A 25,518-nucleotide genomic window follows, 5' to 3' on the forward strand; every position below is an offset into this window, starting at 1 on the left:
CTCAATTCATTTCAAAAAGAAAAGGTTCAATTACAGAGAGCTGAAGGAAAGCACCTAACATTGTGGACACTAACGACGCCTAATAAAAGGAAAGGAACGAGCATTAAGAACTAATGCCACCTTAGTTCTACGTGGAAGAGAGGGAAATGAAGCAAAGGACTTGTTAGACCCTAACTGAGCTGTAGCTAGCGAATTTGCAGCCGAGTTAGTTTCGCGAAAAATATGCACCAATGCTATCCCCAACTTTTGTATCAAGATACGAACAGCTCATAGAATATAACGTAACTAGTTTTGTACCCGTTTGTTGAACAGGAATTTTTGAAAAATAATAAACTATTTAGTCAATTTTATAAAAATATCGATATGAAATACAAAGTTAATGTATATTTTATTATAACCTTTCTTAAGTATATTACTATATGCGCATTGTAATATAAAGTATTCTTATAATATAAATTTGAACATCTAATTCAGTAAATAATAGTTCAAAAATGGAAAAAATAACATTTGACAATACCATAACATTCAAAAACTTGAAAATAAATAAAAAGTGCAGTAAATAGTATCAAATAATATTCTACTCTTCAGAAACTTGTTTTTATTTTTCTTCTGTTTGAACATTCTCCTCGATTTGTCTGTGCAAATCAGCATTTATTGATTTTCCATTATCACTGCATGATAGCAAAGCAGGATAACTAAGTATAAAAAAAAATAAATGATTTATCGCATTCAAAGTTGTGTATAACAATACGTTAAGATTATAATTTAAGAAAGTAAAATAGTATATTAAATCTACCTTCTCATGCAAATCTTTTTATGAGGATTCCCTTTCTCTGTGATTTTTGTTGAACCCTCTAATGAATGATTCATATGAAGTGTATTGAAATGTTGTTGATTAGAATCATCTGTTATCCTAATTGGGATCTGGAAAGAAGATACTTCAAGTTGGTATTGGTTGTCGGTTCCACCAATCTGATAATGATTTATCAAAATTAAAGGCAAAAATATTATGTGAGATATAATATGTGAAATATAAGAGAAATTTATTACTAATTCAAGATATATTACTAATCTATGTGTTCATAAAAAAACAAACAGAAAATAAAAACAAAAAAAATAAAATTCAAGATATGTTACTAAACTTTTACAATTGAAGATCAACATGCCTTTTTAAAAAAAAAAATGTATTGAAAGAAGATGTACCTGATAATCAAGAGAAGTGGAAACCCAAAATCGATACTTTAATGTGCCAACCGCTTGTACTGAAAATACCTAACCATGAATTTGATACTTGAAATCAATATATTAGAGGCTATATGTAGTGTAGGCATAAGAAATAAGAATTGATAAGAATATAAAGAGATATTGATAAGAACATTAAAAGTAGGTTTATCTTGATTTAAGTTGTTTAAAGTAAATAACTTTGGGTAGGAAATAAGAATCCTATAATATTAAGAATTCTTATAGGAAATAAAAGTGCGTTCTCAAGACAGATTTTACCTATCTTGAAAGACCATCTCAACTATATCGAGTCCTTTAAGTGCATGGACTCCTATGGTGTGGGTCCACACACTAAATACTCCCCACCATCTGAGCAAAGATGTATTGTGAATCCTATAACCTAGCAATGAATATAACCTATATGTTTTGATTAACAACGAACGGGTTTATAGGAATTTACAAACCCGTGCTCAAATAGGAATTTATATTTGACTGTACGGGTCAAATACATATAGTTAATTGGATTCAATTAACTTTTTCTTTTCCATAAATTTCGTACTATGCACTATGTCTTGATAACGCACTTAATAATAAAATTTATTAAGAATCCTATTTCCAACATCAGATATTGACTTCTGTTATTAATGGTTCCTTTTGCAATTAGTTACTTTTCTACTTCTTATAGTGATAACAATTCTTATTTACTTCGGTTCCCTATGCAGTACACAAATTATTGGCATGAATTTGGAGATACACTACAAGAAAATTGGTCATCAGTGACAACTTTTCTCTGTGACGAAAAAAAGTTGTCACAAAAGTGGATCCTTTATTGACGACTTTCTAACTCGTCACAAACCTCTAATGGGAGCCAACTCATTTGTGACGACTTAGAAAAGTCGTCGCTAGTAAATTCCCGCCAAGATTTAGTAAGAGCGCAGGAGTGTTTAGAACACACAATAGTGACGACATTAAGAACATCATCACTATTGCTTGGCCTATTCGGACGACTTTTTGTTGTCGTCACTGATCACTAAAAAAAATGTTATTAGTGACAACATTTTGTAGTGATGACAATAAGTCGTCACAAAAGGAGCTTCTTTAGTCGCGACACCTAAAGTTGTCACAATTGCATCAAAGCAACTAAATGTTTAGTGACGACCCGTTATTTTCGTCACAAACTACACTGCAAGAAATATGGTCATTAGTGACAACATTGTTTAGTGACGACAAAAGTCGTCACAAAACGTGGTTGTTTAGTGACGACAAGGAGAGTTGTCATAATTGCTCAAAGTAACTAAGTCTTCAGTGACGACCTTGAAAAAGTTGTCACTAAAATGATCTATATAGTGACAACTTCTAATATCGTCACTGTCACTCTACCGATTCGGATTTAGTGTCAAGAATTAATCGTCACTGTTTAAAGTACTTATTTCTAAGTCACTTTCATTAATTCTACTGTACCACCCTAACTTTTACGATTTAGCCCCAAATGTTGTAAAAAATTCCATTAATTCCATTATGATACCTTAACTTTTACAATTTAGCCCCATATGTAGTACACCGATTTCTTTAATTCTATTATTACTCCCTAACTTTTGTAATTTAGCCCCATATGTAATTCACCAATTTCATTAATTCTACTATGGCACTCTAACTTTTACAATTTAACCCCCATATGTAATACACCAATTTTATTATTTTTATTATGGCACCCTAGCTTTTACAATTTAGCCCCTATTTTTTTATTCGGAAATTACGAATGGTATCTTGATAAACTATGCATAAATATTTTATAATTTTCTCAAACTTAAGTAATAATTTGTTATAAACTCTAAAGATATATCTTTCATTACAATAGTTATAAGGCAGGCAGGTTTTTTATCAATGGAATAAGAAATTTATGCCAGATTTATCCTTTGTACTACATGCCAAGTAGTATTAGCAAAGGAATAACAAAGTACTACAAAGTAATTAACAAAATAGCCTTCAGGGAGTGTAGTTTATGGGCAAATGAGCATTATCTATTCAAAGTACCAACTTTTTATGGGCATTTTACTCTCAAACATATAATTTATGATAAATTTATAAATGTTTGTAAGTAAAATTCAAAAAGTGTTACACTGATTTCTTACAAAACGAAAACTGGCAGGTTATCTTTTCAACATAAATTAAATTTTTTTAAAAAAAGAAATGGCCCATAAAGTACCAACTCTTTGTGGGTTTCCTCCATTACATGAACAAATATTCTGCTCTTTATGGGCATTTCACTCTGAATCATTTAATTTATGTTAAATACATAAATGTTTGTAAGTAAAATTCAAAAAGTGTTGCACTAATATTTTTATGAAAGGGAAACTGGTAGGTTTTGTATTTAACATAAATTAAATATGTGAAAGCAAAAAAAAAAGAAATTACCCATAAATCTATGTCTTGCAAATCTATACTAGTAAAATAGTTTCAAACAAAATTAAACATTAAAATAAACTGTAATTTATACACATTAAAATATCTGTAATTTATACACATTTTGCAACTACTACTTTGTGTTTTCTCTGTAATGAATTTTTTAACTATTGAGAACTTAAGTTTTGTCTTGCAAATCTATACTAGTATAATAGTTTTAAACAAAATTAAACATTAAAATAAATGTTTGATATTTTTAATGAAAGTCGGTTATAACCATAGAATTTGACTTTCGTTATTTTCAATTAATGATGTACTTTAGTGCAGCAATTATAAAAAATTGCAGGGCTAAAATATTTGCAAATTATAAAAGTATATTTTCACTTATATGTAATTAACAAATTTTGCCACCTATATTGATGAAAATTTGTGTTTTTGTACTAAAAAATAAAGAATAATACTATAGCAATAAAATCTATGCTTCAAACCAAATTAAAAATAAAAAAAAGCATGATGATTGGTCTCAAATGTTGGGAAAATGATTATTTTTATTGAAACTATGTTATAACCATATAATTTGAGTTTAATTATTTTCAATTACATGATGTTCTTTAGTGCTGCAATTATAAGAAATTAGTATAAAATATTAGCAAATTATAAAAGTACATTTTCAATTATATGAAATTAACAAATTTTGCCACATATGTTGATGAAAATTTTTATTTGTTGCTAAAAAATAAAGAATAATACTATAGCACTAAAATCTATGGTTCAAACCATATTACAAATCCAGAAAAAAACATGATTTTTGGTATCAAATGGAGGGAAAATGAGTGAAGTCAAAATTTTGATCAAATCATAGTGAAAGTGCCGCGCAACAAAAACAACATCCAAAGCAAAGCAAAGACCAAAGCAGCGGAACACATTCTGAAAACAAAAGCAACGGAACACTTGGTCTGAGTTAAAGCAACGGAACACTTGAGCAACACAAACTTTCACTGAGCTGAAACAAACAAGCTTCTGCACTGAGCACAAAACAGAGCTTCCGCACGGCACCTGATACTTTCACCCACACAACAAATCCGTTCTCTGGCTTCTCACTAGCATCACCATGGCTGTCCAGCATTAAAGGGCAAGGTTTTCATTGGAAAGGTTCGTTTTTCTCTCTCCTATACATTTTCCCCAAATTTTCCAAATCCCTAATATTCTACAATATTTTTTGCAAATTTCTGCCCAAAATCTTTTAGCAGCTCTTGATTATTAGATGCTATCATAGCTATGTTGGACTTGGAACTCCCCCCGTTCGACTCGATTCATCTAACCTGTGGCTGATTTGTTTCAAGTTCATTTCTGCAAGCGTGATTGGTCGTTGAGTTGGATGTCCGTTATTTCGAAGAGGAGTCCGCTTGATTGGTGCATCGATCAGGTTTGAGAAGCTGTCTATTCGAGTTTATTTGGCTTTATCTTTTGTTTGCCAAATTATTGAGGTCAAAGACTCAAAGGTAGGAATAGGTAGGGGAAAAGAGGGAATTGTTCAAAATCATAGACGAGAATAATAAAGCGATGTACGTTGTGGTATTTGAATGTTGACCGTTGAAGGAGTCTGCATAATGCTCTGTGCTAATTGTTTTAAAAATTATTACAGTATCCACTTTCAGTTGTTGATTATTTTCCAATTTCTGTTGCTTTTGGATTTTTGCTTTTCTGTTGTGGAATTTGGAAGGCATTAGATTATAACTTTGTTGAGTTTTGTTAATTCAGAAGATAAGGATGTAAAAGAAGTTCCATAATGTATCTGACTATTGAATGATGTGTTTGTGAGCATTTCCTTGTGTTAAATGCAATTGCTTTGAATGAGCGGTTAAAGTGAGTTGTTTCTTTTTATCACAATCTGGTACACGAAATAGATATATCCACTTTGTTCTTTTTCCTCATATTTTCCTTAAAATATACTTTCTATAGTGTAACTAATGTTCCTTAGGAGCCTGCCCAATTCTGAATTTTGAATGAACTTTGAGTATTGGATGAGATTTTGAGTGATAATGTTCCTTATGACTACCAAGTTTTCTTAGTTTCAGTTTGACTGAAGCTTTGTAATGTGGTCCAAGGGTATGTATGAAGCATACTCATTATTGGCATGGGCATCTGTGTTGATTGAAAAATGTTATTATCCTCAGGAATTTCGGTTACCATAAAACATTATATATTTTTATCTTAGCAGAGCAGCGTGATGGTGATTTCTCCCTTTGTACATGCTTTCTTTCCCTACTTAATATCTAAAGTTGGAAAAGCATTTGGACATGCTTATGTGTGACTTGTATGATGGGGAAACTGATTCTGCATAGCATTGGCAACTGTGGGACATAGGGATGACCATGTATGGTAAATATTTGTCCATTAGGTATTAATCTTCACATTCACTACCAAAATGGAGCCGAAACAAAAAGGTTCATGTATTCCAATTAGTTTTTTTAAGAAATGCTCATAAAAACTAATAATCCTATAGTGTTTTGAAGACAATTGATGAGCATGACTATTTTACTGCATATGCTGCAGGGGTGGTTTGGGTTATGCTAAAGAAGTTTCGAGTTGATTTTCCTATGCAAGGGTCTTATTATTGGTGGGGTCACTGTTCAGACTTCTAGCTGATTGGTACCTAATGTTACTATTGATGTCTAATCTTATAAAGCATATGATGTTAACTACATGATCTTGTGAGTTTTATAACTTTAGCTGTCACTAAATTGAGCCACACAAAGATCTACTTTATCTGTGATGTCTGGTTGGTAGGAGAAGTGTTATCTTCATTAAAAACTATTCTAAGTTGATACTCGTTATCTAGATGATATGAGCTGTTTGTGCCAATCAACTTGTTCACTGTGTTTATTCTGCAAATAACTGATGTTTGAGATGGTAAAAAGCAGTGTGTTATCCTATTGCTTGTGGCAAGAGAAAATTCTAGAGCAATTTTTGTACTTGGTTTGCTTGTTACAATGGGATGGTAAAATGTGGTTGTGGTGTATCTTCCATATAAACTATGCATAGCCTTGATAAGAACAAAAGCTGTTCAAGAGTAGCAGGGAGCTAAAATTACGACATAGCACATCATTTAGTGTGTTGTATAGCATTTGTATCATTTAACAAGCATAAGATTGTTAAATCTTGCGCGACAATTATCTAGTTGTAAGCAGATGCTGCCTATTTGGAGACCTCCTTTCTTGAGAAGCTATATTTATACATGTTTGTTGGGAACTTCCATTAGCTTTTGAGTATTAAATGTGAAGGTCATATTGTTCAATACTTCCACAGAAATTATGCTTTTGAGTATTAAAATCAAAGAGGGCTAGTACCTCCTGTGTAAAGATGGATGAGTTCTTGAGATCCCTGATATCTTTCAGGCAAGTGACTCAGATGAAATGAGTAATTCATGAAGAAAAAAGTGAACTTGTTTAAAATCATGTCAACCTGAGACAAAGATTCAAGGAGAACTGGGTCATCTAGGAGACGTGAAAAGCAAAAGAAAAACATTAGCCCTTGATTCTGAAGTTAAAAGAATTATGTCAATTCATATGGGCATAAATACCAGACTCCCCTTTTGCTAGCTTAATGTTTTAGAATGATTTTAAATCAAAATGGCAAAATAAACCCTTAGGTTGCAGCAACACAGCATCCCTGAAAGTACAAGGACTCCTTTGTAGAAGCATTAGCTGTTATAACAATTCTCTACAGTATATTTTTGTTTCAATGAATCTCTTTGGTATTGTGATATATCTTCCCTCTTTACATAATTACACCTCTATTTTTTCAAAATAATTTTAAACACGAGAGTATGTGACCAATTCACATGTTAATAGTTTCATTTGATATATAGTGGCTAAATTGCAAAAGTTTTATTTTATTTAATGGCTCTCCAGAAGATAATGCATCCTGTAAGTTGAGCTGCAATGAATTTAAACAATTGGAGAGGACACAAGGCTGACAGAGCAAACCAGTCTATACCATCTTCACAGTTCGCACCCTTCTATAGATACCCTAGTGGCCACAAATGAGTACATAATGTTTTCCTTTTTGAAAGTAAGTACCAGATGCACTGATGCAGATCCTTCAGTAGTTAAGCATAACAGAGGTAAAATATATTAGACAAGCAACTCATAAGGGTGTTGAACTCCGTGATTACTGTTACTGTGGTATGCATCTAGCATCTTAGTAATTTAGAAGTTCTTAGCATGATATTTTTGTGCAGAAATCGGCTAGCTGATCGCATTGCATAGAACAAGGCATGCAGAAGTTGTGCCTCAGAAAATATTCCCTATGCCGTGTATCACTGTGAATTGTCAACCATTAGGCTACTGATGCTACGAGGTTGTAATGGTTTTCTGTTACTTTTTGTTGTTATCCTGTACTTATTTCTTCCATTATTCAAAATTTATTTCCCTCCATGTTCTGCATGTCGTAAAGTTTAGATTTGTTAACCAAAAGCAAGTTCAACCAATTCCAAAACTGCAGGAAATCAGTAAAGGCGTAGTAGAGACCTTGATTTCCCTCTATTGGAATTTCTCTGTCTTCTGTACTGCCTGGTTGTCTGGAATCAGAATCTTCTCCACGAGAAGCTGGAAACAAGTATTGCTCCATTAAGAAGTTGTCAGAAGTTAAAGTAGAGTGTGAGATGTGGTTATCAAACGTACCTATTATCCTGATTACAGTCCAAGCTAGATGAAGGAATTTTCCACTTGTCTGGTAGTTAGTTATCCGGATAATTAATACCACGGGTAGTGATATAGTAATGGAATTCTGTAAGGTTTTGTTTTGATACTGTGCTATTTTCTTCCAAATCAAATTCTGTAAGGCTTTGTTTTTATACCATGCTATTTTCTTCCAATTCAAAATCTATTTGATGAAGTCTAGATTCTTTTACCAAAAACAAGTTCAAACAATTTTGCTCGAAGAAAAGTTCAAACATTTTAAAAACTTCGGAAATAAGTCTAGATTCTTCCTTTCTCTCTTGGATTTTCTGTGTCTACTGTGCTTGCTGGTTTTTCTCTCGAATCAGAATCTTTTCCAAGAGAAGTTGGAAACAAGTATTGCTCCATTTAGAAGTGGATAGAAGTTGCATTAGAGCGTAAGATGTGGCCATCAAACTTACCAATTATCCGGAATGCAGCCCAAGGTAGATGAATGAGGTTCACACTTGTCTGGCACTGGTTTTCCAGATAATTAATACCACGAGTAATGAGCTTGCACTGGTTTTCTGTTAACTTTTGTTGTTATACTGTGCTATTTTCTTCCATGATTCAAAATTTTTAAGTGTTACTTTTCTCGATGTTCTGCATTTGATGAAGTCTAGATTCTTTCATTTACCAAAACAATTTGAAAACTGCAGGAATTAACTAAAGGCATAGTAGAGACCTTGACCTTCCATTTTTCCCTCTTCTGGATCTTCTGTACCTGGACCTTGACCTTTTCCAAGAGGAGCTGGAAATAAGTATTTGTCTATTTAGAAGTGGCCAGAAGTCAACGTAGAGTGTGAGATTTGGTTATCAAACCTACCAATTAGCCAGAATGCAGTCGAAATTAGACGAATGAAGTTCACACACGTCTGGTAGTTCTTGGGATAGTGCTCTCCGGTCTCCTCTAAACTTCTCCGGTCTCCTCTTCTGGATTGACGGTTCTTAACCTCAGGGACATATACACCTTGCAAACAAATACAGTTGCACTTCGGTGAAAGTCAAATTGAGGAGATATTTAGATGAACAAAGGAAAGATGACTGATAAACCATACATTCAACCGTATAAGTAAAATATTCTTCCTCTAGAAAAGTGGTTTAAAATCACCAACTCTGCGTGAAATTGCAAGAAAGATTTGATGATATCTCAAAATGACAAATGTTTCGGGACCTTTGAAGATCATATATTGGAGAAACTGGAAAATAATACCCGGAAAATCTTTTTAAAATGATAGCTGAAGAAAAGAATAGGAAGGAAAAGATCAAGCTATAGTTAAATTTTGAGATTTTGGCAAAGTTAGATAATGCAGTGGTCTAGAGGAAAGATAAAGGCAGCATGTTAGAAGCAACGTACATAGGCAAACAGCCTCCTACCAAAAAAAAAAAAAAAGATCATAGATGCTTTAGCTGAAGAGATGTTTAAATGTCTAAAATCTTCCCGATAGACATTCTTACAGCGATAGAGCATTCGATCACAGAGTCGAAGATTGCTGCTGCTCTCAAATACATTTGGCTTCCTGGCTAGGATGTGGAGAGGTTCTTAATGAATTGTAATTTTTGTCTTAATAATCTAAGTCTCATTACTTGTTCTTTATTATTGTACTCCTCCCCTTACCTACTTCTTTTACTCTTTTATGACAGATAAATGCTATTCATACTAGCTTTTGGAAGATATCTATGGTTATGGTTGAAGAATGTTGAAGACAAAATTGCCTTTTGCTCATGGAGTGGTTCATTTAGATGTTCTTCAATTTCTTAAACTGTGATTGCTTTGGTAAATGTACCTTATGTACAAGTGATATTTTGGACAAATGTTATTTTTGTAGGCATTAGTTGGGTAATGTACACTTGAATTTGGCATTTGAGAATGCTATATTATTACCATGTAATCTAATACAAATACTTTTGGTTATCAATCGTTCATGTTTATTTGTATGATTTGTTTAAAATCAATGATTTAGCAATGATTACAGGCCAAATTATGACTATTAAGCTATTGAGAAATTGTCTAATGACAAAAAAAAGTTGTCACAAAATAGAAAATAAAAACTCCTTGTCACAACAGAGACTGTCACTAAATCTAAGCTACATTTGTGACGACAATTGTTGTCAGTAAAATAGTTATATACAATGGCTTTCGGTGCTTTTTAGTGACGACCTTAAGTAGAGCATTTTTGACAAAAGGTCAATTCGTCAATAAAACACTTCCGGATTGTTGTCACTAATGACAACTATTTAGTGACGACATTTCAGGTCGTCACTAAATAGTTGTCATTAGTGACGACAATCTGGAAGTGTTTTATTGACGACTTGAAATGTCGTCACTAAATAGTTGTCATTAGTGACGACAATCTGGAAGTGTTTTATTGACGACTTGATCTTTTGTCAAAAATACTCTACTTAAAGTCGTCACTAATGAGAACTATTTAGTGACGACATTTTAGGTCATCACTGTTTACTTTTACCGACGGGGATTTAGTGACGACTTTGTGACGATCAAAAAGTCGTCAATAAAAGGTATTTGTGACGATATTTGTATGTTCTGTGATGACTTTGTGTTGTCACTGATGAATAATTTTCTTGTAGTGATATATCTAATAGAGATATTTATGTCTCTTTTATTTATATCGCATTACTTTCCAGTTCCTTTTTTGGGTAGGAAATAAGAATCATATAATATTAAGAATTCTTATAGGAAATAAGAATTGATATTTATCTAAACAAAAAAGGAGCAAGCCACGTAGGAAACTACTTGCCGTCTCGTTAAGCCACGTAGGAAAGAGAAAACATGAAGGGATAAGAATGAGAATACGACTTTATTATATATATATGATGAATCTGAAGAAACTAGCGAAACCAAAGACAGCGAGTCCATCTCTACTGTGAATTGCATGAAACCCTTATGTTGGCAAAACTGTAAACCCCACCAAAGAGCTAGAGCCTCTACCATAAGTACATTTGCTTCCCCAAACTCCTTGTAAAAGGCAAAGACTAATTTACCCTTATGATCTTGCAGAATTCCACCGCCAAACGCCCCAGAAGAAGAAACACTCGCATCTGTATTCAGCTTAACAACATTGAAAGGTGGTGGTGCCTAGGCGACAACCATCAAATGGCGCTTGCTACCACATGTCCGAGCCAACACGCTCCATGGATGATCCCGATTCCCTCTAAAGTGCATATCTTGAAGCAGCCTAGATGCTCCCAATTGCTTAATGACCACTCTACTTGCTCAATCACCTCGGAATCCAAAAATGATACACCTTGAAATCTAGATTGATTCTGGCCTTTCCAAATAAACTAGAGAATAAGTAGAGGAACCATTACTCAAACATGACCCGAAGAGACAGAATTATGTGCGGAGAACCACTCTACTAACATCGATGAAACACCCGTACTCCTCAAGTTCAATAACCCAAACTATTGAGCAAAGAAAAACCACACTGCTATCACCAAGGGGCACACCACAAACAAATATTTCCCCCACACCTAAACCATGCTTGTCCTCAAGCATGAGAACAACAAATCAAATAATCAAATCCAAACAATGGTATTATTCAAATCTTCTATTGCCAAAATACAATTAAAACACATGTTAAGTATTAGTGGCAATTTTCAAGAAATATCTCTCCAACTAGCTTTCAAGATCAAAGATTCTTTCAATTTATGACTAACTAATATAAGAATATAAAATATTCAACCAGCATCCATAAGCAAATGGTTCGACTATTAAGCAAAATCTCAACAATAAAATTCATGAATCAGCGGACTAACAATTCATTCAAACACTTCCACATTTTTCACTATTAATACACATTTTTTTTTTAAAAAAAATATCCCCACACTTGATTGATTTTTTTTCAGGGGGAATGCTTAGTTTTTAGCCATTCAAGCGTTTTGACGCGAACTCCGACATTGGACATATGAAAGAGCCCGGTTACTCAGCCATCATCGCTTAAAAACCACATACTCATAGCTATTGTCGCTTTTTGACGCGAAAGTCAACACTTGTGGTGAAGACTCTCGGTTACTAGGCAACGATACTAGCGGAGTATAGCCTAATACTATTCATAAATAAGCACCAAATTAAAATTAATAATCACACATACCCGCTTCATTTCTTAAACATGGAGAACTAAGATTAATAGTTGAACCAATTTGCATAAAAAAAATGCTAGACAAATATTTACAATACTTAGAGAAGTTAACCAAAAAGTGCAAAAAGTCACAAAATCTCAAATATTCACCAAAGAGATACCCTTAAACTTAACCATGTCATACTTAACACCTTAGAGTATAAAATCTTGGCAGTAGAAAATTTTGAGACATCTAACCATCGTTTATCAGGAATAATCACAAATATGCACAACGATAGGCAAAAATTGGACAAAATTCAACAAAGTCAAACAAAAATTCCAACAAAAATGCCTATACTTGCACTTTTTTCAATAAAATACCAATATACTACTCCCCCACACCTAAACCTTACATTGCCCTCAATGTAAGCAAAGAAAGAGCAAAACAGAGATATTGGGGCAACGACACTTCCCTTAAAACGGAGGAGGGCAGAACTGAACTACGGCTGTGGAGGGAAAGGCAGGCGGAAACCCACGTGATGGAGATACTGTGTTAAATTCTGGGCCATCCCGCCCATTTGACGCTCCATACGAGTGTCCATGTGCTGCATCTGGAGCCGATGGGCTGCAAGCTGGCTATCGGCGGACGAAGACGGTGGAGGTGCCGCAGAGGACAATCCGGGGTCCTCCCGGCCCAGTCGAGGGGGCAGATCCACTCAAGGGGACTGTGAGCTGTGGGGTAGAGATGGAAGGTTTGCTCTTGCCTTTGTTCTTGGGTTTGGTCATTGGATATCAGTGGACAAGACAAAGGCAAAGTAATGGTGTTCAAAATATGTCAACAAACAACCAACAAGGCAAATGATCCCCAGTTACAGCTCCCAATCACAAACAAGTGCAGAAACGGATAATAAACTCACTCCAAAAACTAATTAAACCTGTGAACGACAAATTCTTCCCAAATACTACCAATTCAACCCAAAAATTAATTAGATAAACACAGCAAAATTCCCCCAAAACAGGCAACTAGAGCAAAAACTTTCCCCAAATATCACTGGTTGGGCACAACGTTAACCAAATAATCAACAATCAATCCACAGATATGTCACAGCACCCAAACAAGCACAAATTTTCTGTCCTCAGCTAGCAAATCAAAAATCTGGCCTCAGCTAAGAAATTAAAATCTAGCATCAGCTAATAAAAGCTAGTAATCTGGCTTCAGCTACTTAGAGACAGAAAAATAAAGAAAGAATTCACCGGAGGTTGAATGGCTGTGGGTGAAATGGAGGGCAGGGGAGGACCCAGCACCGCGCGTGCAAAGCACGCGCGCAGGCAAGCAAGCGGAGGTCGCGCGCTGTGGACGCTACTGCGGATGAGTTGCTGCGCTCGGTTGCTGGGCTGGGCTGCAGGCGAGGCGCGCTGGTGGATGACTGTGCGGGGGATGCGCGCGCGGGCTGCTGATGGGCGCGCGATGTGGCGTGCGGCACTGCTGCCGCTCGCGCTGAAGAGGGGCACACGAAGACTTGCGCGAGATGGCAGGGGGGAACGCGCGGCTGGAGCTCGCGCTGAGCTCGCCTGGGCGCTGGGGTGCAGGCGCACGGCAGCCTACGGATGGCTGTTGCGACTGGTGCCGGCGCTTCCTGGGCGTGCACTGGAGTCGCGCCCCTGCTGCTGCTGTTGGCTGCTGGTCGCGCGATGTGGCGTGGCACGCTGGCTGGTGGAGATCGAGCAGCGGGCAGTGGGGTGAGGTGCGGCGGCGGACAAGGAGAAAAAGGAAGAGAAGAAGAAAAAGAAAGAAGAAGAAAGAAAAAGAAAAGAAAGAAGGAGAAAGAAAGAGTAGGGCTACGGGTCCTTTGAAAAAATTTTCCCTTTCTCCCTTTTGTCGTGCAGGGGCAATTTGGTCTTTTCAACCCTTTTTTTTTTTTATACAAGAAACTCTGGCTTAGGCGTGGGTACGCCTAACTGCCCTTAGTCATTTGACTATTCGTCGAAAATTTTTTCCCTTTAGCGTGACCACTTAGCGTGGGCACGCTCAACTGCCATAGAGTCCCCAGAACAATTCTCGGAATTTGAGTTCCGTCAGGCGTGACCACCTGGCGTGGGCACATCTAACTGCTATGGAGTCCTCAGAACAATTCTCGGAAATTGAGTTCCGTCAGGCGTGACCACCTGGCGTGGGCACGTCTAACTGCTAATTCCCTGTCACCAAACATCAAACTATTAATTGACACTAACACTTAACTAAAACTAAAAAAAATGTATGAAAACTGAAACAAATAGTCTTGGGTTGCCTCCCAAGTAGCGCCTTTCTTTAATGTCTTTGGCTAGACATTTTGATGTTTATTCATGGAGGATAAAATCGTGCAGCTCGTTTCAGTGCTTCATCTTCTATGTAATCCTGATAGCCCTCGTAAATAGAGTAATTCTTGAGCACACGAGCCACGGTCTTCCATGGACTAGTAGATGGCGCCAAACAACCAAGTAATAACCTTAAGTTTTCATTCACTCCTCCATCACAAGCACTTATTGGTTTGAGATATTTTGCCATCGTAACTCTTAACTTGTTCCTGTCATGAAACTCAAAATTTTCTGGTATAATAAAATCAATCTCACTAACAGGAATTAAAGAATAAGAGTCAGGAAAATATTGATCAAGAAATGGAGGAGATGTCACCGCATTTGGAGATTGTTCACTGGATTCATTCACTTGAACCATTTGATGTTGGGGTCTCAATTCTTGTGCTTCAACTTTCTTTTCATCTGCATCTTTAGATTCTTCTTCTTGAGACTCTTGCAATACCATGTCATTCGTCAGGATAATTGCACTCTCATCTTCCTCATGGTCGATAATAGTTTGTGAGGGCAATTCTTCATTCATTCGAGAAGCCAATGGCGTTATCCTAAATGTCAATTGATCCATTTGATCTGCTAGGTTACGCCTGCTCACTTGTGTCTCTTGATGAAAATCTATTATCTCCTGTTGAAGTTGATGTGTCTCCTGTTGAATTTGATATGTGTTAGTAGCTATTAATTCAACTATTTCTTCAAGAGACATACCTGACATAGATGATGATTCTTGAGACTCATACTGCTGAAAATTCATTGGCCCTGTTGTATAATTATAATTGGAGTTATCCCACCATCCTTGATCATACCCGTTTGGATTAGGGTTATACCACGTTTGAGACCATGGTGAAAAATCTCCATAATTATTAAGTGGGACACTCAGATTATCTTGATATTCGGGGCACATACCGGTCGAATGATCCCTGGCATAACAAATTTCACATGTTGCAGCAGCCATTCTTTCTCTAATAGAGCTTAGTGCCTCTAAATATGCAAACTTAGAAAAAAAATCAGTCTCATTGCCTTCCTCGGAAACAAAATCCAGTAAATCACCAAAATACGGAGTGTTAGAAGCCATAAACTATATAATAATAAAAAATATATAAGAGAAAAATAAATAAATAAAAATAAAAACAAGATGAACTCAAAAAAAACAAATTAATCTGGCACCAGTCCCCGGCAACGGCGCCAAAAATTGACAGGTGCCGAACCTGTGCAATAATAAATACCTACTCGAGAAAAATACAGATTTTGTATATAGCGGTGAGTAGGGTCGAATCCACAGGGACTGGAGATAATTCGTTTCTTTTAGAGTCCAAAGTATGGGGGGTTTTTGGATTAAATACTAACTAAATAAATTAACTGCAGAAAATAATTGATTAAGAGAAATAATTAAGAGAAACTTTAGCCAAGGGTACACTTCAGAAATGGTTCATGCACTGATCATCGATTCACAGATAATTCCACATTTATTAATAGATTAGTTATAGTTGTCATGCACGCGATAAACAACCAACCCTTCCTTAATTTATCGATAGCTAAGGTACGACCGTTAGCTATTTCTCTAACCTAAAAACAACCCTAGGTACGACCGTAGGATTTAATTTCTAGATTGCATTAAGAATTAGAAAGGCCCAATCCTAACTAACAAACACGCTAAGAGGGTTTGTTTAAACTAGATCGTATGTTCCCCTGACATAAACCCAATTATGCCAGTTGCTACTAAGACAGAGATAACGAACAATTACGGATTCAATTACCCCTATTTAGCAAAATAGCCTATATGAATAATTAATTATTGCGCACTAACCAATCATACACAAGGCTATAGCAATTAAAAACAGGAAACATATAAATACCAATAAATGAAGAAAATAATTAAAATAATTTAGATCTCACAGTAATTGCCGAACCAAATCTTCAATTGTCCATTGACCAGAATTAAGAAGCTAGTTCTCCATTAATGGAGAACCAGCCGTGCGAAAATAAAACAATCCCAGCTTTTCTAATGTTTTCTCCCTTCCCAAAAGTCGGCTGCGGAGAGAAAGTCAAAAGGAAAAAAAGGCGTCTGACAGGGAGAAAGAAAACTAAAAGCTAATCGCCCCAGACGTGAATCTGGCTTTTCCTTTTTATATTCTCCAAGTAGCGCCGCCAGCAGAGAAGTAAAAACGTCTGGGAGTTAGGCTTTGTCTAAGGGTCCTGATCCCATGCATCTGGTTCACGTGGACCCAACTTCTTAACTGGCCCTGCTGCTACCAATCCCGCGAGTCCGTCTTTTTCTCTTCTTTGCTTTGTTTTCTCCCAAATTAGCCAAAGCCCCAAATACAAAGGTCCACCACCGTGGCTTTCTCCTTAGTTTCCTAATGGAAAAATACTACCAAATAGAACTAGTTTCCTAAATAGCAAAATAAACCACAAAAGAAAGTATTTCAAGTTTCCTAATTCAACAATAAGACTAGTAATTAGAATTCAAGTCTTCCAAATCTTCCTCTAAAGCTGCCCAGAGTTTGAATCGAACTTGGAAATCGATCCCGAACGTGCCACCATCAAATTAATTGGAAGATTGCCTCTTTTTGTCACGTTTTGCTCTTTTTCCTACAATTTAGCACCATTAACCAAATATAAGTAGAATCCATCAATTAACGCAATATTTGGCTGAAATCAAGGGAAGAATAATTATAGATTTAGCGACAAATAATGACCTATCAATGGTCAATCGATTCGACCTCCTTGTAGTAGCAGCAACATCTATATGCCAACCTGACACCTCTCCCTTGAATTAATGTATCCATAGGAAGCCATCAGTGCACAAGTCACCAGGCAAAGAAGGAGATCTTTAACAAGGTAATCGGATTTCACACAAACTTGTCAACCAATAATAAGCTCTTCTTCTGGCAAATCTCTTCCCAAGTTGATGACATAGAGAATTCCCTGGAGGGAGAAAGAGCCCGCACCATTCGGTCCTCCTAATGCCTTGAAAAAGGAATTTTTAGAACATGAGCAACCTGGGACGGAGATAGCCAATGCCGAAGCCATTGTTCATTCCAACCTTGAGAGTCATAGAACTCCCCCACGAGCATATGGGGAGTTTCCGCACCCCCTATAAACTTAATCAAAGGCTGATCGAAGCACCAAGCATCACACCATCAACCAACCCCTCACCTAAAGACCAACGTATCTGACTCTTCACAATGAGGCGAATTTCCTAGAGACGTTGATAAGTGTATATTTTACGTGTTTTGTAGTATGTTTTATTAGTTAGTTTTGGTGTGTTTTAATTAGTTTTATAGCTAATTAACTAAGTTCCTAGTGAAAATATGTATTTTGTAGTTTAAGTGATAAAAATTGCATGTCTATGGATTTTTATGGTAAAAATTTCATGTTCTTATAGTTTAATGATTCAATCATCAAATGGAGTGATTTGAGAAAATATTTGGATGATTGATGATGGTTTAAAGTGATAAAAAAAAATATGAAATGCAAGAGAAGAAATACAATCAAGAAGAAAAGGAAGCAAGTTTCAGAGTTTTGATACCTTGTGGTATTTCGGCTATATCTTGAACTACAAGTATTGTATTGAGGTAATTCTTAAATCATTTTGAAACTAAGAGATAGATCTACATTTGGTATGAAGGCATCGAAATCCAGTTCAGTCTTTTTCACAGTTAAAAAGTCAAAATACAGAAGTGCAACTCTGTTGTCAAAAGCTCAAACAGAGCCCTGACCAGTTGAGGGTATTTTGGTCATTTTACAGTCCACAGAGCTCCAATTCTTGATGCATTGAAAGCTAATTCAAAGAGATACAACTTTCATATTTTATACAAGAGTTAATTCAGCCTCTATTATTGGGAAAATATAAGTTAAATTTGGACAAAAAACAGAGCAAGTAAATCCGAGTTATGATCTGTGCTAAACCCGACCTCGAATAAACTTCTGTGATCAGAGGCTACATTTGAGAGGATGATCCGAGCTCGGATCCCCATGTTACAGGCCTCGAATCCTAATGTGCAATGAAGATAAAAATGAAGAAAAATGAGATCTAAGGGGAATTTCGAATGATCCGACCTAGGATCCCCAATTGCAGCTCTACAACTTGTGCTCTGTTCACACAAGCTTTTTGACCAATTTATCTGCAAGAAATCCGGTTGGAAGCATCTTTTGGTGATTCCAAGAAGCAATTTACATCAACCTCAACAACTCACCTTGAGCTTGAATTCCTCTATAAATAGAGGCCTTGGAGAACATTTTCACAACTTTTGGAAGGCTAGAGAAACTCACAAAAAATGTAAACTTCACTAGAGTTTCCTTAGTTTATTAGTTAGAGTAGTATAGTATAGGTAGTGTAGTTTATCCTTCTTGTATTTGTAGGTAGAGTTGGATGAAGATTGAGGAGCAAAGATGGAGAGGTTGATCTCATGTGACAAGGGTGATATCTTTTCTACTACTTCCTCTCTTGTATTTCATTTCATGTTTAGTTATAATACAAGTTTGGATTTGTGTTTTTATCATGTTTAGTTAAAGTTTATACCTAGAGTTATGGATGAACTTTCTATATCTTATTTGTGATATTTATTGGTTATTTGGTGATATTATTTTGAGCAAGTTATTTATCACTTTTGCTTTTCTAATCATGATTAACTGACCATTAATTGTGATAATCTTAAGGTGTTAAGTTTGCAATGGAAATTGGAATTTAACGCTAGTTCAAGGAAGTGATAAATTTAGAGAGTACACTCACGAAAGTAGAGGTGCACCTTTGTGGCTTAGTGACTTGTTTCATGTAATTTCATAGAAGAAATGAACTTGTAGTTAGTTTCATAACCACGAAAGTAGGTATGAATTAACTATAGGTATAGTTGGTGCACCGGCGAAAGCAGATATCAAGTATATTAGGAAATTACGCCATAACTAGTTAAGATAATAGTATTCACTTAACCGATAACTTCATTTGTAAGAGTAGTAAGGAATTCCATACCTCTAGCAGTTTTCTAATGTATTTTTATCACTTTTATAGTGTAGATTTAATTTCTTATACTTGTAATAGTCTAAATAATAAAGGAATTCGAAAAACACCGGTAATTGAAAATCTTCCCTATGAGATCGACCCGTAATACCTTATACTCGCTCACGATTCGTATACTTGCAAAAAATCGCGTGTGGGGTATTTAGAATTTATAAATGTAAAACTTGATTTTTGATGAACTAATTGTATATGTATACCCTGCGCACGTCAAGTGTCTCCATAGAGCGGAAGGTCTATTGACTACCACCATCGAAGGGTGAACTCCTCTAACATATTTTTGGTGCATAATCTTGGACCAAACTGACTCATGCTTCCTTAGACACCACCAGAGCTTACAGGCAAAAACACTTGAAACATCAAAGAAGGATTGGAACCCCAACCCCCCTCCTGCTAAGGGTAGCACAACCTGTCCTATGCAGCCCAATGAAGCCGCTATGACTCCCCATTTTGGTCCCATAAGAAAGAATTACAAATTATCCCCAATGATGCTAAAACTACCTTAGGAGGATGTACCACCCGTAACAAATATGTTGGGAGAGAGCTCAACATATGTCGGATGAGGACAATTTTGCCTCACATGCTGAGCAACTTGGAACTCCAATGAAAGAGATGCTACCAAAAATTAGAAAGAAGATTATCAAACACAATACATCTTAATCGCCCATTCATCATCGGAACACCTAAATAAGTCCTTGGAAAAGATTGTTGGCGAAATCGAAGGATCAAAGATACCATAGATAAGTGCTCAGCCGTAACTCGAGAAGAACAAACGAAGGAGCTCTTACTGACATTAATTTTTTGTCCTGAATAAGATTGATAACTCTCCAAAAAATCACGAACAGCCATTAAACAACCTTTAGAACACCTAATAAAGATAATAGTGTCATCAGTAAAAGCTAGATATGGAACCTTATCTCCAGTCAAACCATAGAACCACTGCTCATTCTCCAAGAGCAATTGGTGAAGCCCTCATCCTAAAAACTCTGCTACAAATAAAAAAAAAGTTGGGGATAAAGGATTCCTCTGCTCTTCAAAACTGAACTTCTGCAGCATGGTGTTAAGAAAAGACCATTCCACCCGGTCCTAGGCCTTCTCCATGTCAAGTTTAAAAATAACATTGGGAGTACTAAGTCACCTATCCACATCCAAAACCAACTCTTGAGCCAACAACACGTTATCCATAATGCCCCTACCTGATACAAAGCCCATTTGCCATAGAGAAATAAGAGCAGGGAGCAACTTGCCAACCCGATTTGCTAGAATTTTGGGGATGATTTTAGTGGACATATTACATAGACTAATTGGGCGAAAGTCCTTCTACTAATAGGCTTCATCAATTTTCGGGATGAGAACTAGAAGAGAGCTAGGCCAATACTTGGGTTGGCCTATTCCCCTATAAAAGTCTTGGATTGCCCGAAACAAATCCTCTTGGATGATTGATAAAACCCAACTCCAAATCCATCACGTCCAGGAGCACTATTAATGTCCGTTGAAAATACAACCACTTTTAACTTCGTCATTGAAGAAAGTGCAAGTAGCATGGCATTATTAGCATCTGTCATTTTGGGGACTTCAAAATTAAAATGACAGGCAATATGCCGACCTTTCGATTCAAATAGTCGGGAGTAAAAGGATATTGCTGACACCTGAATGAGCTCTAAAGAGTTTGCCCACGAGACATCCTTCTTTTTCGTTTGCTCTTGACTATCCCATGAAAGAATGTTGTGTTAGCATCCCCCTCCTTCAGCTATTTGACATATGACTTTTGACACCAATATGCGCATTCAATTGCTAGCTTGCATGAGAATACTACCCAAGCCTTATTCAAACACAACCTTGAAAGATCATCTTTATTGGCATCAAACTCTGCTTCCCTTAATTTATAAATCTCCTTGGCAGCCTTCACCCTAGAGAAAATATTTCCAAAGATCTGATGCTTCTAAGAAATTAACCGCCTTCAAACCAGCTTAAGCTTTTGAGCGAAGCCAACCATGCCTACTCCAGAGATTGCTTTCTTCCATTTATCTGCCACAACTCCCATGAACTGGTGATGACTACTCCAGACGTTGAGAAAGCGAAAAGAAGAACTTCTTACTCTATTATCCTTGCACATGATTAATAGAGGAGAGTGGTCCGAGCATTCACAAGCCAAGTGTATAACTTTCATGATCGGACAACAGTCCATCCACCGAGCATTGACTAGCGCCCGATCCAGTCGCTGCCACATGGAACCATTTGCCCAAGTAAAAGGTTTCCTTTCAAACTCCACTGACGATAACCCACAGTTGAACATGGCCGTATTGAACTCTTCGACATTTCTTATATTCACCGTAGAACCGCTAACTTGTTGCTCCGTGAAAGAGACAACATTAAAGTCACCAACCGCCATCTAAGGACTAATCATATCAGTTCGTAGAAACTCCATAGCCTACCAGAGAGATCTCCTACCAACCCTAGTGCACTTCACATACACCCCTGACATCTCAAAGGAGAAACTAGAGCTAAATGTGGCAATGGCGTGAACTAGTTGCTTGGTGTGTTTTGTAAATTCAATGCCAACCTCATCCTCCTCAAGGAACCAAATTTTTCCTTGAACAAAAGCTGTTGCCTTATCAAAATCAAGAAAACGCTTGACATCCACCAACTGATTAACATCTGACATTGGTTCCAAAAGAACCACTAAGTGAATCGAATTATCACAAACTATCTTCCTCAAATAGCGAAGGGAGTCTATACGAGAAGTCCCCGTATATTCCAAACTAATAATTTAATTGAATTTAACATAGGAACGTAAAACATAAGAGGCTTGAGAAGATTCGTGAACCTACACTTTAGACTTTGGAGGACTTCCGCATCTTCTTTTACCCTTAGCTGGCCGCACAGTTGCAAGTTTTTCAACAGTGCAATATCTTTTTCATCTAATCTTGACGAGAAGGGACATTTCTCCTCTAATGATTTCGATGCCTGCAATTTTCGATGTAACTCTCCTTGAAAAACCTTGAGCTGCTACAAAGTACTGGATTTTCGAGAGAGGTTCCTAGGTGATAGAGCACGTTGCAACACCTGGGGTGGTATTGGATCAACCTTGTCCGATAGCTTCTGCAATGGAGCAAAAGTATTATTCTACTCCAACCCCACCTCGTCATCAGAATCTACATCAGTGAGAAAGCCCTCCAGCAAAGAGGCATGCCCATTTGCTAGTGCCATGGTGTTCGGCTCAGGCGCACTAGCGGCATCTGCATTCTGATCAAGAGAGCCCTCACGAAGCTCGTCACCTCTACCCATCGACGTCAAATTATCGTCCGACTCATAACTAACTTGCATCGAACCTCCAACTTTCTGCCCACACATATCCTGAGCTTCAGGTACAATCGAACCTGACACCAACTGTTGAGTAACGACTGCCACAGCCTGGTGTTGGTGTATTTCCAGATCAACATATTCTTTCTCTTTTTCAGTGTCTTCAAATTTGGAAAGCTCCACTTTATGGCTAACGACCGCCACTTCCTGCACTTGATGGACTGCCAGATCATCACATGTTTTTTCCTTTCCCTTATCCCCAACTTTGTATATGTAGATCTGACGTAATTTCGATCCTTCTTGTTGTCCTTTATGCTGAGATTTCAGTTCAGGTTTTAGGGACGGGTTCTTCCTAAAACATTTATCCTCATGATGGCCAATGGGGGCATAGAATTGGTAGTAGGAGGGCCAATTTTCAAACTCCACCCTTTGCCAGAAACCAAAATCATCATCACCTATCCATACCCTCTTCACCAGCTCTTTCGAAACAACCTCCGGAAGAGCACGTGCAATCGATGGATAACACAAATCACATGTTACTGAGTCCACCCTAAGTAACCGTCCCAATGTTGCAGCAAGCTTGGCAATCAGATTCTTGGCAAAGAATGGAATTGGAAGGTTAGGAAAAGACGTCCAAACTGGAACTACCGAAAGCTTCTAATTAGCCCTAAAATCAAGTGACAACTTTGACACAACCATTGGTGTATTATGAATGAACCATGTCTACCGTGAAAAAAATTCTTGTTTAATTGTCTTGAAGCATCAGTCTGATCAAAATGTGATTAGGGTCAAGAAGACCGACAATGCACTTGCCTTTGAGCCCTAAGGAAACAAAAAACTTTCTGATGACCTCCATTGGTGGCCTGTTGAATGAGAAGTGCCTGACTAACATGTTTTGGAATGGTTCGACCAAAGACACTAATTCTTGTCGGGATAGATGTAGTGCCGACTCCTCTCGATACGTTGAAACCACACCAATACCCAAGGGAGCATCTGCCAATGCCGTTCCAGTAGTAACCACCGCTACAAAACTCCTTCCTGAGAGAGGAGGATCTCCACCGCCAAAAAGGTCCGATGGTCGTGGAGTCACCATTTACAAAGAAACCCTAATTCTCCCTTTCTCTTTTCTTTAGTGTTTTTTCTAATTCTCCTCACAAAGATAATTCTCCCTATCTCTTTTCCATGATCAACTTTGTAATGCTTAATGTCACAAATTAAGATTAGTATTATCATTAACATTATCATTACTATCTAAAAAGTACCACGAGTCTTGGTACTTTGGACTGTACGTGTACTCAGATAGCCACTAAACTTTTTGAATAGTTAAGATTTAGCCACCGAATTATTAATAGTATATTTTTACCCACTAAACTATTAAATGTGTGAATTTTGAACCATTCCATTTGATTCCACTGTTAACTCTGTCAAATTTAAGGGCACGATTCATGTGACATACTATCAATAGTTAGATTTGACAAAGTTAATGATAAAATCAAACGAAATGACCCAATATTTATACTTTCAATAATATAGTGGGTAAAGGCATACTATTAATAGTTAAATGGTCAAACTTCGACTATTTCAAAAGTTTAATGGCTATTAGGTAATTTGCTCTTATTATTATTACTATATAAAAAATACCATGAATTTTGCTACTTTGAAGTGTAAGTGAAAGCATTATTGTGATGTTAACTTTTATTATTTCAATTATACCCTTATTAATTGATGATTGAGATTTCATATTATTCTCTTTTTAGTTTTTAATTTATTATAATGATTAAAATTCATTATATCATATATATCTTTATTTAAAAGAAAATGATGGTTGATGACTAGACAAAATATTAAGAATTAGAGACTAAGTAGGATCTTGTCTTTGTTTTTATTTGTCCAAAATACCCTTCTCCCTAATATTTAGATTTATTGCATTTCAATAATAACAATAATTGTAGTAGTTAGGAAGAAAACTATAATCTTAATTAAATTTGAATTATGAAGACAATAAAAAATATAATACTCCAAACCAATGTGTCTCTGTGCATTCTATTTTTAATTTTTTTTTATTTTCATTAAAAATTCTTGATTAGTCACAACCTATTTAAATTTTTAAATCTTCAAAAATTATTAGTATTGATACCAGAACAAGGTGTTATTAGAATAATAGAATGTTTATCATTTGTGCTTTATGTTAGATTTTGTCCAAAAAATTAAAAATTAAAAGGAAACATAAAAAGAAAAAACTCAATTATCTCTACCAATGAAATTTCAATTCTCAAAATATGAATAGTCAGACAGAAAAAATTTATATGTGGTGGATCATTCATACTCCATTATTAATAGAAACAGTACACACAAAATAACACAAAGAGTTCGACATCAAAAAATACATATCTTTTCATTTTTCAAAAAACATGCATATAATTGCATA

The 25,518-nt window shown here is 36.2% G+C and overlaps 1 long non-coding RNA gene across 1 annotated transcript; it reads right to left on the reverse strand.

The window, feature by feature from the left end:
• Nucleotides 1–9,075: 9,075 nt before the first annotated feature.
• LOC113764574 lies at nt 9,076–9,878 on the reverse strand. Its single transcript, XR_003467646.1, has 3 exons — nt 9,804–9,878; nt 9,172–9,315; nt 9,076–9,096 (listed from the first exon to the last, which is right to left on the reverse strand). It is a non-coding gene; the product is annotated as an uncharacterized LOC113764574 (long non-coding RNA).
• Between the last annotated feature and the right edge of the window lie 15,640 nt (nt 9,879–25,518).

This window comes from Coffea eugenioides, chromosome 3 (assembly GCF_003713205.1).
Source record: "Coffea eugenioides isolate CCC68of chromosome 3, Ceug_1.0, whole genome shotgun sequence".
NCBI classification, from domain to species: domain Eukaryota; kingdom Viridiplantae; phylum Streptophyta; class Magnoliopsida; order Gentianales; family Rubiaceae; genus Coffea; species Coffea eugenioides.